The sequence below is a fragment of the Phocoena sinus genome, chromosome 20 (genome assembly GCF_008692025.1).
Source record: "Phocoena sinus isolate mPhoSin1 chromosome 20, mPhoSin1.pri, whole genome shotgun sequence".
In the NCBI taxonomy this organism is placed as follows: Eukaryota; Metazoa; Chordata; class Mammalia; order Artiodactyla; family Phocoenidae; genus Phocoena; species Phocoena sinus.
In genome coordinates, this window is record NC_045782.1 from 17,534,898 (window position 1) to 17,549,455 (window position 14,558).

Genomic DNA, 14,558 nt, shown 5'->3' on the forward strand with positions numbered 1-14,558 from the left:
GAGGATTTATGAACCACAAGAGAGCCACAAACCTCAAGTTCCCCTTGCTAACTTTTCAGGGACTACCATTGGCTTGGGTACACACAAATCACCCAAGCAAAGGTGCTTTCTGCTTCCAAGACTTGGTCACAATCTTTCCCTTTTTCCTTCTCCATGAGTAGCCCTCCCCCATGGGTCCACACAGCTGCCACTACCCAAGGAAGCCACCTATTTCAAAATGCATTCGCTACTTTGCTCAAGGGGCAGTGGGGCATCACTGTTAAGACAACCAGCTCTATTCTGAGTACGTTTTGGCAGTATCTACCAACATTTTAAACATGTATGCTTAAGGCTCAGCCGTTGATGCCACTCTGACAACTACAAATCTATCCTACAGAAACACTAACGAAAACGCACGAACTGAAGCAATGTTTGTAATAGAAAAACATTGGAAAGATCCTACATTGTCTATCAGGCAAGTGGTTAAATGAATTAGAATACGTCCATATGATGGTATATACTATGCAACTATTAAAGAGAATGAGCAGTGTGTTATGTAATGAGATGGAAATAGGCCTATGACACGTTGTTAAATCTAAAAAAGGCAAGTTGCAGAACAGCAGTTATTGTATAAGCCATTTTAAATGTGTGTACGTGCATGTTAGGAGCAAAATAAAAAGTTAGGAGGATTGCCCATCAAATCATTCACACATTGGTCCTCTGAGAAGTGGAATGGGGACTTTCTACCATACTATATTGTTGAGCAATATAACAAAGGTGTATTATTTTTGTCATTTTTATTTAAATAAAACATTTCAATAGAGGGAAATGAAAGAAGAGGCTTCAGAATCAAACTCTGGTTCGAATTCCAGCTGTATCATCTTTTTTGGGTTATTTGGGATATTAAAATGAAAACGTGCTTTATCTTAACTTCTGATTGACTTCACAGCAATTGCTTGAAATACCTCAACTTTTACTTTACACATTGCTGTTTTTAAACATCAGAGAAGATTCTGCCTTAAGGGACTTAGGATCCGTTCTTCATGTGAGGAATACTTTTTGTAAGGTGAGTAATTTCACTCCTTAAGTTATCTGCTTGCTAATAAGATACTCATAATAAAGAGGGCAGGGTCTTCCCTGGTGGTGCAGTGGTTGAGAGTCCGCCTGCCGTTGCAGGGGACATGGATTCGTGCCCCGGTCCGGGAAGATCCCACATGCCGCGGAGCAGCTGGGCCCATGAGCCATGGCCGCTGAGCCTGCGCGTCCGGAGCCTGGGCCCCGCAACGGGAGAGGCCACAACAGTGAGAGGCCCGCGTACTGCAAAAATAAATAAATAAATAAAGAGGGCATATTCTGTGGCTTTCAAAAATCCAGCTCCCTTTTCTCCCCTTCTCACCCCAAGCCTCCACAACCTGGGAGCTGTCCAGGTACAAATTAACATGTAAAAAGACCTCTAGTTGTTCACACAAGCAGCTCTATTATTGCTCTCTCCTTTACAGCCTTGGTCTGCTCAAAAACCCACATTCAAATTGGATCACATCCACTCCAGTCCTTCCGCACACAGGTATTGTGGCAGAGAGGCTGCTTTTGGCTACAAACCCCTTTATTCATTCTAAAATAACTTCATTCATAAGGGTCATTGAACAACTAGCTTGTGCCCATCACAGAATCTGACAAAGCATTTTTGCCTACCTGTCACACTAATCCTTACTGAAACTCTGTGGGTGGGTGAAGCTTCATTTCACAGATGAGCAAACCAAGATTCCAGAAGGTGAAGTGACTTGCCCAAGTTCACACAGCTAGTAAGTGGGGGAGTCTGCTGGGAAATCTAGGCTTACTAAAGTTCACCAATGGCTCTTTATCTTTTTTCTTTTTTTGAACTAACTAGTTTTAAACGTCAAATAGTACTCTAAAACATGTAAAGGAAAACAGCCTTCCCCTACCCCACACGTCCCCTCTCTCCTATTCTAACGCGCCTGTGCAACCACGTGCAACTTTTTCAGCTCTGTCTACCGGTTTACCGCCAGATTTCTAAATAAACGCATGACCCGTGTGTTGCACAGATTTAACCACCGTATAACCAAAACGCCACTCTACCGTCCACTCACTCTGCTCGCTCTTGGTTCCCGGGGTCACCCACCCTGCCCAGCTTGGAAATTCTATCGGGGTCCCTCTCTTCGCTCACTTAGTCTCCAGCACCTCCGCTGCGGTAACTAGGCTGGCCAGGGCCAAGGGACCACCATCGGGACCCGGACCGGGGTGCGGGCTGAGCTGTCAGCCTCCTCTGGCCCCGCCCAGGCTCACCCCAGACCCCTCGAGGGCTGCGGACTGGGCTCCGGGCGGCGGTCGGTGTCTGTGAGCGAGGATCGGGCGGGGGCGAGGGCTGGGGTCGCAGGAGAGGGTCAGGGTCGGAGGCCTAGTGCCTGGCCCGGGGGACGAGGATCCGGGTCAGCGGGCGAAGAAGGTCTGGGTGGGGGGACGAGGGCCGGGGTCAGGGGACAAGGATCAGAGTCAGAGATGGAGGGCCCGGCGGGCGCGGCGGCGGAGGCGGGCGCTGGAAGCAAGGCGGAGCGGAGCGGGCGCCTCCCCGCCCGGCCGCGGTGGCCCTCGGGGGGCTCCTGCCGGCCGTCGATAGCGCGGCCGCAGCCCGGCGGACAGGGCGCCGCCTTCCGCTCCCGTCCGGTCCCCGCGGCTACTCGGCGCCGCAGCCCGGGCCCAACTCGCCGGCCCTCCCCTGCCGCCCGCAGGCCGTTGGCCTCCCAGGCCACGGATTCCCCGCGGGAGGCGGCCCGGGTCGCAGCCGGCGCGGGGCAGGCACCGGGGCTCCGGGTTTCCCGGCCACTCGGCCCGAAGGTCGCCCCCGAGTTCGGGGTCGAGGGTTGCACCCCTGTCCCTTTCTCGGGGAACGAGGGGGTCCACAATCCCGCAGCCTTGCTCCAAAGAACCGCTCCAACCAAGCCCTCCAGTTTTCCCTTCTGGCCCCGTTTGTATGTCCTTTCTCAGATTAAGGGGGTCCAAGACTTGAGCAGTTTCTGAGGGAAATGTCCTTTGTTTATGGAGGGGGCGGTCTGTTTCCCGTTCAATGTGGTATCCTCTTACCAGTCTCTCACCAACTCTGTCCCCTTTTCTCCACACACACTCGTCCTCTCCACACCGTGGGTTAAATCAATTTTTAATTTACATTAGTATGCATTGAAAATACTTCTCACAGTGGGTCTGAGTAATATACTATGACTGTATCTCCTGTGTAGTCCCTGGAGTTAATCACTGTCTTCAGTTCTTTGTTAAGCATTCTACATGCCGTATCTCACTCATTTTTCCCCAAACTGTAAATCCCCATTCATTCATCAGGTAAAATACATCTATTTTGTTTTTTCTTGGGAATCTTCCCCCCATTCCAATCTTAACTGTTGCTCACTAAGCCAATTGCACAGCTGTTGTTCTGGGCTTTCCCTTCATCGTCATCCTGGGAATTTTCCTTACCTTTTTGTGTGAGTCCCCTGTGTCCTGGATCCCATGTCTTGTTTTTCTCCCTCGTTTTGGTGCAGCACATCTTCTGCTAGCTTCCTGAGAAGGAGTGTAAAGGAGGTAATCTTTTTTTGAGATCTTGCATGTCTGAAAATATCTTTATTTGACCTCCTCACTTGATTGAAGTGATAATTTGTCTGGGTATATAATTCTAGGTTGGAATTCATTTTTCCTTACAACTATGAACTGTCTTCTAGCTTCCAGTTATCTCAACAGTTATTGTTGAGAAGTCTAATGAAATTCTTACTTTTGTACATGACCCATAGTCCTTTGTGTATTACTGTATTTTATTTCTGGAAGCTTTGATTATCTTCTATCTTTGGTGTTCTGAAAATGCCCAATGATATACTTTGATATACATCTTTTCATTCATTGTGTTAAACACTCAAGGGCCCTTTCAATTTAGAAATTCTTGCCCTTTAGTTCTGGAAAATTTCTCACTTAACTTTTTTTTTTTCCCTTGCATTACTCGTTAGATCGCTCCCCTCCACACACACATACTCTGCTCCACTCCATCCACATGTCTTCTCTGTTCTTACTTTCTCAAATTTCTGTTATCTGTGCATCAGAATCTCCAAATAATTCTAATTCTCTCATATTTTCTCTTCCACTTCTCATGTCTTTTTTTTCCCTACTGTCTGCAGATTTCTTCAACTCTATTTTCCAAACTTTTCATTACCCCTTGGTCAATTTTGCCGTCTAAACAATGGTGTGCTATTAAATGACTAACAACCAACTCTCCAAAGGCGGGGTGTGTGTGTGTGGGGGGGTGGAGCCTTGATTAGTAGTGCTTGCCCATTTTCAAAGTGTAAATATTTGCACAGTGGCTGATTTTAAGCTATCAACATTATACCATTGAATGCAGAATTGGGAAGAGAAGTGCAATAGTATATCATTATACTAGTATTTCTATAATATAGATACAAGAGACAATCTCAAGAGCATAGGTGATAATAAAATATCAATAATAAAATAATTTGGAAGTGATGGGTTTTGAGTATTACTTTTATTTTTAATATCTTTAATTTTAACCGCATATAACCTAATTTTAAATAACAACTGTGTTTAACAAATGGCTTACAAAATTCCTCAAGATCCACCAGTTGGCTCTTGCAAGCTGGTATGAGCCAGCTCCTGCAAATTATTGTTTCAAACTAAAGGGCTCCCCTGGTGGCGCAGTGGTTGAGAGTCCGCCTGCCGATGCAGGGGACATGGGTTCGTGCCCCGGTCCGGGAAGATCCCACATGCTGTGGAGCGGCTGGGCTTTCTTATTTGTTCATCAAACAAATATTGATCAGGTATCTGCTAAGTTCTTTCTTATTTGCTCATCAAACAAATATTGATCAGGTATCTGCTAAGTTTTAAATCAAAAGAGGCTGAGGATCCAAGGATGAATAATATAACACTACTATATATAACATAGATAATTAATGAGAACCTACTGTATAGCACAGGGAACTCTACTCAATGTTCTGTGGTCACCTAAATAGGAAGGAAATCTGAAAAAGAGTGGATATATGTATACGTATAACTGATTCACTTTGCTGTACAGCAGAAACTAACACAACATTGTAAAGCCAGTATACTCCAATAAAAATTAATTTTTAGGGCTTCCCTGGTGGCGCAGTGGTTGAGAGTCTGCCTGCCGATGCAGGGGACACGGGTTCGTGCCCCGGTCCGGGAAGATCCCATATGCCGCGGAGTGGCTAGGCCCACGAGCCATGGCCGTTGAGCCTGCACGTCCGGAGCCTGTGCTCTGCAATGGGAGAGACCACAACAGTGAGAGGCCCGTGTACCACACACACACAAAAAAAGGTATGTACAATGTACTATAGGAATGTCTAGCAAATGACTAATTCAGCCTGGGGGATCTACCAAGAAAAAACTCAGCGCGTTTTTCCTTGTCTGCAAGTGGGTCAGGTTTTTAAATTTTATTCAGCATTATATACTTTTCTCATCACAAGCCCTAAAGGTAAAGTGGAGTTTTCATTTTGAAAAGTGCTAGTGTATTTTTTTTTTTTTTTTAGCTACAAGAGATGTCCTCAGAATAAACTGCTGGTTAATTCAGTTAAGTGCACAAATTTTAGACTGAACTAATAGAGGATTTCTTGAAGGTATCTATGTATGGGAAAGATAGGAATATTAAAGTATATGATGCTAAGTTTCTGGACCATATTTACATGTATGAATCGAAGAAATGTCATAGAAATAATGTAAAACATAAATGGAAGTAATAGAATATAAGGCAGTGGATGAAATACACTTAAAAGTTGTAACTGAGCTATAAGAAGCTTTCCAGAAATCATACAGGTAGAATTTCATAGGACTAGCAATCTTCTTAGCAGAGGATCACAAAGATTTTTCTGACCCAAAATATTTGAGGCTATGATCTCATTCCAGAATAACTGATCCAGCGGAATCTTCTAATTGTGTAAAGAAATAGGCCCAGAAAGTTGAAGCGACTTTTCTAAGGCTATGTAGCTGTTGGTTGAGCTAGGATCAGAGAAGCTAGGTGACTTGGCTCCCACTTCAGTGTATCTTTCCCTTTAAACACTTTCAATATTTACCTAGGGACAAGCTCTGATGTCCACCAAGCAGCACTGAAGCAACTTTATGTAGATATATTCATTTTTTGTTAATTAGTTCAACAAACATTTATTGAATGCCTTTTCAGCAATAGGCTTTAAAGATACACAGATGAATTAGATGTTAGCTAATAGAGTAGACAAGTACATACACTATGGGTAATTTATTCTATCCGGCAAGATTAGGCAGTATTTTCATGTCAGAGATGACATCTAAGTGAAAATGATAAATGTGCAGAACTTTGATGAGGGAAGGGGGGAAGGCATTCCAAGCATAGTAAGAAAGTATAGAAGTGCTCATGGAATAATGCTGAAACCAGTATGACTGGAGAGCAGGCAGTATAGCCAGGAATAGAAAGAGATGAAATTCGAAAGTAGGAAGTGTTATAGACCAGGGTTCTTGGCCTACCCCCAATCAACAGAAATTGACCAGAGGCCAGACAGGAAATTCAGGCAAGGCTTTATTGGGACCCCTGCTGCACCAGGGGGGAGTGAAAACAAGTAACAGGTTAGCTTGCTTGCTGGCTCCCTGAAGGGGGGCAAGCTTGTTCCTTATACAGGGTGAGGGTAGGGGTGTGTCCAGGAGTCGGGCCACAGGGGTGGCTTAGGTGTTTTGCTCACCCCTTAAGTGGTGTTGTGTGCAGAGGGCATGCACAGTACCTGGCTTCTGCTCCCAAACCTGTTTTTGCTCCAGGCTCTTCAAAAGTGGTAGTTGGGTTTTTTGGTCTCTTTGTATCTTTTGGATCCAGAATTTGCCCCAGCTGTGCCTGCATGCAGTCCCCATATAGTTTCTTTGTATTTTATTGCTCGAGGAGAGGTGTGTCCATGTGCAAGCACTGCAGCACTGTAGCAAAGGGTTCCAGGTCCCAGCCTGTCTCAGAAGGACTCTGATTTTGCAAGCCATTTTCCTGAGAAATTAGGGATATTTATTAACTTTGCAAAAGGCTCTATCATAGTGTTGTTTGAAGCAGGATTCAGTAGCTTAGGTACTTGAAAAAGTCTTCAAGACTCATGACCTTCCAGACTACTTGCTATATACCACACTCCTCGCTGAGATACTCTTGAATTCAGTGTCAGGAAACATTTATCCCAGAATAAAATAAGTTCCCCAACTCTGTTTGAGGTTTCATGGTGAAGTTCCCTCTGTTCAAGACATATTCTGTTCTCCTTTCTTTTGCTCAGACACTTCAGTAAAATTTTAAGATTTCCAAGAAATGAAAACTAGCTTCTAATAAGAAAAAAAAGGAACTCTTGAGTATATAATTGAGTATATAAGAAACATAATTAGAATCAGAAAGATATAACTGATACTACAATTTTCCAGGAGCCCTTAACGTGAGAAACCTGAAACATGCCCCTTATGATGGGGACTCACGTTAAAGTAAAGAGAAAGCCCCCAGTCTGGAGAGTGAGCTCTGCCAGGAAAGAGGAAGGATAACTGAGAAGTAGACCTTCAACTAGTTTGCTGTCCCCACTGCCTCTTTCTCTCAGTGTTTGCTGGGAAGGGCAATGAGCCGTGCCACCCTTCCTTTTACTGGGGGATTTGGTTGTCATCTCTCTCCTCTGTAACATTTCAAGTTTCCTGGGAAAATGAAATTAGTTCTTTCTCCAGCATATGGCTGATTTGCTTTGTTGTGCAACAGAAACTAACACAGTATTGTGAAACAATTATACTCCAATAAAGATTTATTTAAAAAATGAATATAATGTTATGTGTCAATTATATCTCAATTAAAAATAAATTAAAACCTGCATGTTGCAAAAAAAAAGGTGGTAACACCTGTTAAACACATAAGTAATTATATTAACAGCACCATCTGGGGCTTCTTGGGGTAAGTGCTCAGGAAAGGGAGAGAGATTGAAAAGAACGTGACTACTACTATTGAAAAGCAAATATTAAAATAAAAGAAATAGAGTCAGAGACATCAGTACAAACTCAAGTTTAGCTTAATGTAATAGAGATGACAGGCAGAAATAATTACAGATTTGTGTGTATGCACGTGCTAGAATACATACACATATATCCTATCCACTGAGAGGGCCTAGAAGAAATGACACCTCAGAAGCTATGAGCATACCCAGCACCCACATCTTGGTTTCTCCATCATTTTATCATAATGAAAGGAACAAGAGCTCCTTGGAGAAATGGCTGCTCTAGGACTGGGGTAGGGAATATACAGGATGAGGCTGGCACTTGTCATAGTACAAGAAAGTAAGAAATTGCTAAAAGCAAAACACAAATGATGGTGCTATGTCAAAGGGGCAGATCTCCCCAATGGCCAAAGCAGCAACGATCTGAACAACAAATTAAATGATGTAGTACTGGATATAGCCCAAAGTATCCAAGTAAATATCCATAAATAAATGATTAAATAAATACAAAAATGAGGGAGAAAAGTCTTCTATACAGAGGAATTGTAAATAACTTACAAAGCTACTCCCCCATCAAGGAAGTGGAGCTTAATTCACCATCACAACCTCTATCACCACACCTGAGTGTGGGCTTCACGTGGGGACTTGCTTCCAAAGAGTAGAATGGAGAAGACTGTGAAATACTTAGTTGTTCTGGTGGCTAAGGTTAACATCAACATCAATGACAATCATGTTGATAGCAGGTACCCTGGATATGAAGTGAAGAAAATGGCACTTCATCTCTGGGATCTTCCTCCCCAAGACCCATAACCCCACTCTATTAGAAAAACATCAGACAAGTCCAAACTGAGGAACATTATACAAAATACAAGTACTCTTTAAAACTGTCAAGGTCATCAAAAACAAGGGAAGTCTGAGAGCTGTCACAGGCCACAGACCAGAGGAGACTAAGGAGCATGAGGACCAAAAGTAATGTGGTATCTTGGATGATGATAGATGGATTGATAGGTAAACAGACACAGATGATTAACTTTATTTGTGTGTGTGTGTGTGTTTTCTTTTTCTTTCTTTCTTTTCTTTCTCTTTTTTTTGCCACAAGTGGCTTCTGGGGATCTTAGTTCCCCAACCAGGGATTGAACCCAGGCCCCTGCAGTGAAAGCATTGAGTCCTAACCACTGGACAGCCAGGGAATTCCCTAGATGATTAACTTTGGACACAACAGAAAATATCCATATTATTGAAACATCCATTGAACATTACAAATAATTGACCATTTGGGGCCCTGAAAAAAAGACTGGGGACTTCCCTGGTGGCACAGTGGTTAAGAATTTGCCTGCCAGGGCTTCCCTGGTGGCGCAGTGATTGAGAGTCCGCCTGCCGATGCAGGGGACACGGGTTCGTGCCCCGGTCCAGGAAGATCCCACATGCCGCGGAGCGGCTGGGCCCGTGAGCCATGGCCATTGAGCCGGCGCATCCAGAGCCTGTGCTCCACAACGGGAGAGACCACAACAGTGAGAGGCCCACATACTGCAAAAAAAAAAAAAAAGAATTTGCCTGCCAACGCAGAGGACACGTGTTCCATCCCTGGTCCGGGAAGATCGCACGTGCCATAATGGGGCAACTAAGCCTGCATGCCCTAGAGCCCACGTGCCGCAACTACTGAGCTCGTGTGCTGCAACTACTGAGGCCTGCGTGCTGCAACTACCGAAGCCTGTGCGCCTGGAGCCCGTGCTCTGCAACAAGAGAAGCCACTGCAATGAGAAGCCTGAGCACCGCAACGAAGAGTAGCCCCCGCTCGCCACAACTAGAGAAAGCTTGTGTGCAGCAACACAGACCTAATTAATTAATTTAAAAAGAAAAAGAAGTAAAGGTAATTAAAAACAAAAAGATTTAACAAATTCCCAAAAGCAATTTATACAGGCCTTTTTTTTCTTCTTACCATAGTGTAACACAGAATTGATAGAAGATTGGTTGAATAAATTATTGAATATTTTTTAAAACGCCTAACAACTTATTTTTTAACATTCCTGTCTGTGGGCAATTCAGACTGCTCAGATCCTTCTGTACCCTCAGCATTTTTTTAGATATTTTTGTCTTAATCTGTGAAAGAGGATTTTTATATTCTTGCATGATAAGTACAATATAAACTTTCCTTTTTCATTTCTCATTCTAAATATTGTGCAGTTCACCTTCTTACCGGGCACTCTTCTACCTCATTTGACATGTTTTGAGCTGAATTTGTAACGCTTTTTTGCTCCATTGGAGAAAAGATAACACTATTTGCCTTTTGTTTATTCATCATTCAGGAACCAAAAAAAGAACCCAAGTTTTATGATTTTTACAGAAAAGGAACATTAGGATGAATTTAACTTTTTTTTTTGAATTTAACTTTGGTATAGCACACTAGAAGGTGATTTCTGTGATTTTCTTGGAATTAAAGAACGGGGATAACTTTAACAATAACCTATATCAGTGTTTCTTGATTTTTTTCCCTCAATATCTAATTTGATTTTTTAAAAAATTCCTATTCCCCTACCCCTGTAACCCATGTCTATCTTTCTAGGGAGATGTGCCTTAAGAACACTGATATATGGAAAACTGTCTACCTCTTCATGTACACACTGATAAAGAACTTTATTTTCACTGATTATAGGGTAAAAACTGCAGATAGCTTTGTTTTTGCTTTCCAAAAATAAAATTATAATGTTGAACATGATTTTCCACATTACACATGATCTACGTTCAACTTCCAGGGATTCTGTTATGGACAAAAATCACTGGTCTAAATCAATCCTTAATTTTATATTTGAGAAAAGAAAGACCAGAGAACTTAAATAACTTTCTCAAACTCACACTGTGAAATAATGACCAAGTCAAGTCTTGATTGATAGTATAATGTTCTTTCTCCCAAGTTTATTGCAAAGTGGAACTTGAGGAAAAACATAGATTTCAAAAATAGAAGTAGAGCCAGAAGCATTTCTCTCCTATTAAGAAAACTCTCTTAGAAGAACACTCTCTGAAGAAAGCCCAACCAAATTAAAATTCGCCTCTGCGTGTTAATTTTGACCCTGATACACTAAAAGTACAGAAACAATTTATCTTGATATGAAGTTGAAGTCCTACTCCCCCAATCGCTCTCTCTCTGGTCACTTACAATGCCTCTGTGGTAGAAAATGGTTACAGAATTCTGAAATCTATTGTCAAATGCTTTTATGATCTCAAGGAATTTTTTCCAGGCACGGAGAGTACTATCCCAGTGGCAACATGTAAGGTCTGTGTTGTTCTATCAAAAACAGCTGCTAAAGCACCCTGTGGTCTCTTCAGTACACCTCTCTTATTCAGCTCAACCATGAGGGTGGCAACTTTCTCAAATTAGTCACATGAATAAGTTATTGTAGGGAGGCATGAGTATGAAGGAAAAAAGTAGTTCAACCAGGAATAATAGCAATGTTTCCCCAGGGTCTAGTTCCACTAAATAGTGTGCAAGCAGAAATAAAATCCTGAGTAAGTAAGAGGGATGAGGACTTTTTTTTTATGGAGTACATAAAAAACATCCTAAAGAACACTGAATGCATAAGCTAAGAGGTAGCTTTTCCGCAAATATTTAGCCCTATAGATTCTCTCTCAGCATATACTTAAACCTCCTGTGTGATCTTGGCAAATTAAACTGTGGAACTCAGTTTCCTCAGGTGTATGAAAAGAGGCTTAACTTTGTGATCGCCTGGAGGGGTGGGATAGGGAGGGTGGGAGGGAGGGAGACGCAAGAGGGAAGAGATATGGGAACATATGTATATGTGTAACTGATTCATTTTGTTGTAAACCAGACACTAACACACCATTGTAAAGCAATTATACTCCAATAAAGATGTTAAATAAATAAATAAATAAATAAAAGAGGCTTAAGCTAGATACTATCTCAGTTTCCTCTAGCTATAAAATTTGTTTTCATATAATAAATTAATTTATAAACAGTAATTGCTAAATGTATCCTTCAAACAAAAACCATATCATGGAAAGAAGAACAATATTTGTAAAACAACAACTAGCTAAAAATAAAGACCTGTATCTCTTAATTTGTTCTGATTAAAAGTAGTAATCAGCAATTGTAAAATGAAGGTTAACTTATAAACTTTAAATGGAAATACAGACTATACCATTATTATGGAAGTGGTATAATACCTAGTTTTGTTGATATTATTTATGAAGAATGGTGACATAGTAATGCTCTTTTTCCTCAGAATATGAAGGAAACATTTAGTTTGGAAACAATCAGTTCACACAAAGATAAGGGGTAACAATAGCAAGGCTGAATTTTTTTTTTTCCGGGCAGGGCATGCATGAGATATACACAGAGTTTTTTCATCTATATTTCATTACTATTAAAGTAATCTTCATTACTCTTAGCATACTCTTGTTTTTAATGGTGTCAAATTTTGAGGTGAGTATAGCCCAGAATACATTTTTCGTGTCATTTTAGCTCATTGTTTCTCATGATCAGGTTTGGGAAGGTAGCTGAGTGTAATGCGATGGTTTTCAAAAAATATTTTTTCAGTAAGTAGATCCATTATCTTCAAACAAATTATACAACACATAAAAGCAGAACAGCTCTGATTGAAGATGAACAAAAGGAGAAGCAGAGTCCACACTGTTTCCCTTGAGGTAGCTTTTTGAAACTCTGGGGCTTCCAAAATGCTTCCTAGATACCTTTGTTATACTGAAAAACACATGGGGTTTTGAGTCCCCTGTAACTGGGTTCAAATCTCAGCTCACCCACTTAAAAGCTGTGAGATGGGGAGAGAGTTACTGAATCTCTCTGAGATTCAGTTACTCGTGTGTGAGAGGCTAACAATAGTAAATAACGTAACTGTTTATGATTGTCGTATGGATAGAATGCTCAATAAATATCAATTCACTCCTGCCTTTGTTTAAAATTAAAGATAAAACCACCTGTCCTATAGTTTTAAAAATGGGCATAGTAGCTATCTCCAGATGTAGGCCTCCCAAAATTCAGGTTTAGATATTTCCAATTTGTCTCAGGTGGTTTTTCCTCCCTCAAGCTATCAGTGTCAAGTTTCTTTTTGTTTCAGGGGTTCTAACTATGCCTCCCTAGCACCCTTATTATATCTAGTTAAACCTAGCTAAACACACACACAAAAATCAGGGGTTTATTATGAAAACCCCATAATACACAGTGAACGTTCCATGGTTCTCATGTTTTTCTTTTCTAGACAAAGGAAACAAAAATGTGCAAGCTTTTGATTTTAAATTTCAAATAGAACTCTTAAAATTGTTCTTTCACACTAACTTTTATTAGTAGGTTATTAGTATTTTTACTTTGGAGGCTGTTCCTTTTGAAAAATCAAATTTGATTATATCTCTCCAATAATTTATCAGCAAATATAACTTCAGTTCCCTCAAAGCAAGACTTAAACACATATTTTTTTCTGATATAGCTTTTGTTGGCTTAGACTCAGTGCTTAATCTTAAGGTGATGGGAGTGGATGGAGGATAGAAAGACACTATACAAGTAAAAAGGAAAACTGATACCTAGGTTATTTTTCAGCAAATGCATTCAATACTGATGATCATTCATTCCAGTGCATCAGAGGCAATATTTACTAATCTTTCTTGACCTAGAAATGACACGTGCAATATTTTATATCTCTAAAGCTCTCCAGTTTCATGGCATGATGGTCAAGAGTGAGGGCTCTGGAAGCAGATTGTTTGCGTTAGAATACCAGCTCCATTACTTATCTTGTGCAAGTTACTTAACAAGGCTTGCTTTTGTTTCTTCATCTATAAAATGGGAAAAATAATAGTTACCAACATCAGAGGGTCGGTGGGAGGTCTGAATGAGTTGGAATTGTTAAAAGCTTAAAATACTGCCTGGCACATAGTAAGTACTTAATTATTATTATCAGTATTTATATTTATGCACTGGTGTCCATTCCTATTTATCAAAACTCATTGGATGAGCCCCTATTCTATGCCAGGCACAGTGACAGACACCTCAGTTGCTAAAACAAATCACCACCCATCATCCCTGCCCCCAAGAGCTTACAGCCAAGTAGAAAGAAAAAGACTTGATGCTGTGACACCAAGTTGTAAATCTGTATCAAATTCAGGGAGTCTCCGAATTCAGAGGAGAAAATAAATTACATCTTTATGTACATTAACCTCTAACTGAAATTTAGCATTTCCTTCAACTACTAATATAGGTGACAAATCACAGTAGTGTTAGCAATGCCTGCGGCTTTGTTTCCAAGAGAAGTTACAGATATTTTCATATCACATTACACTTCTTGCGGTTACCTCAAAATATTATTTGCCCTCATCACTGCTTTGAAATTGTGATAGTCATAAGACTGACCTGCTGCTAGATCTTATTTAGTAAATTTAAAAAGCACCTATATTAACACATCACAACTTTTTTGGTTTCCCTTATAATCCAATACATTTTATATTTGTGCATTTACAAAACAAACATTTCATAGGCTTCATCAGACTGCCAAAGGGGTCCATGGCACAAGAAAGGTTAAAAATCCCAGCACAGAAGTCTGTGTAAGGCCAAGTGGGGACATTGATGAAAAAGGG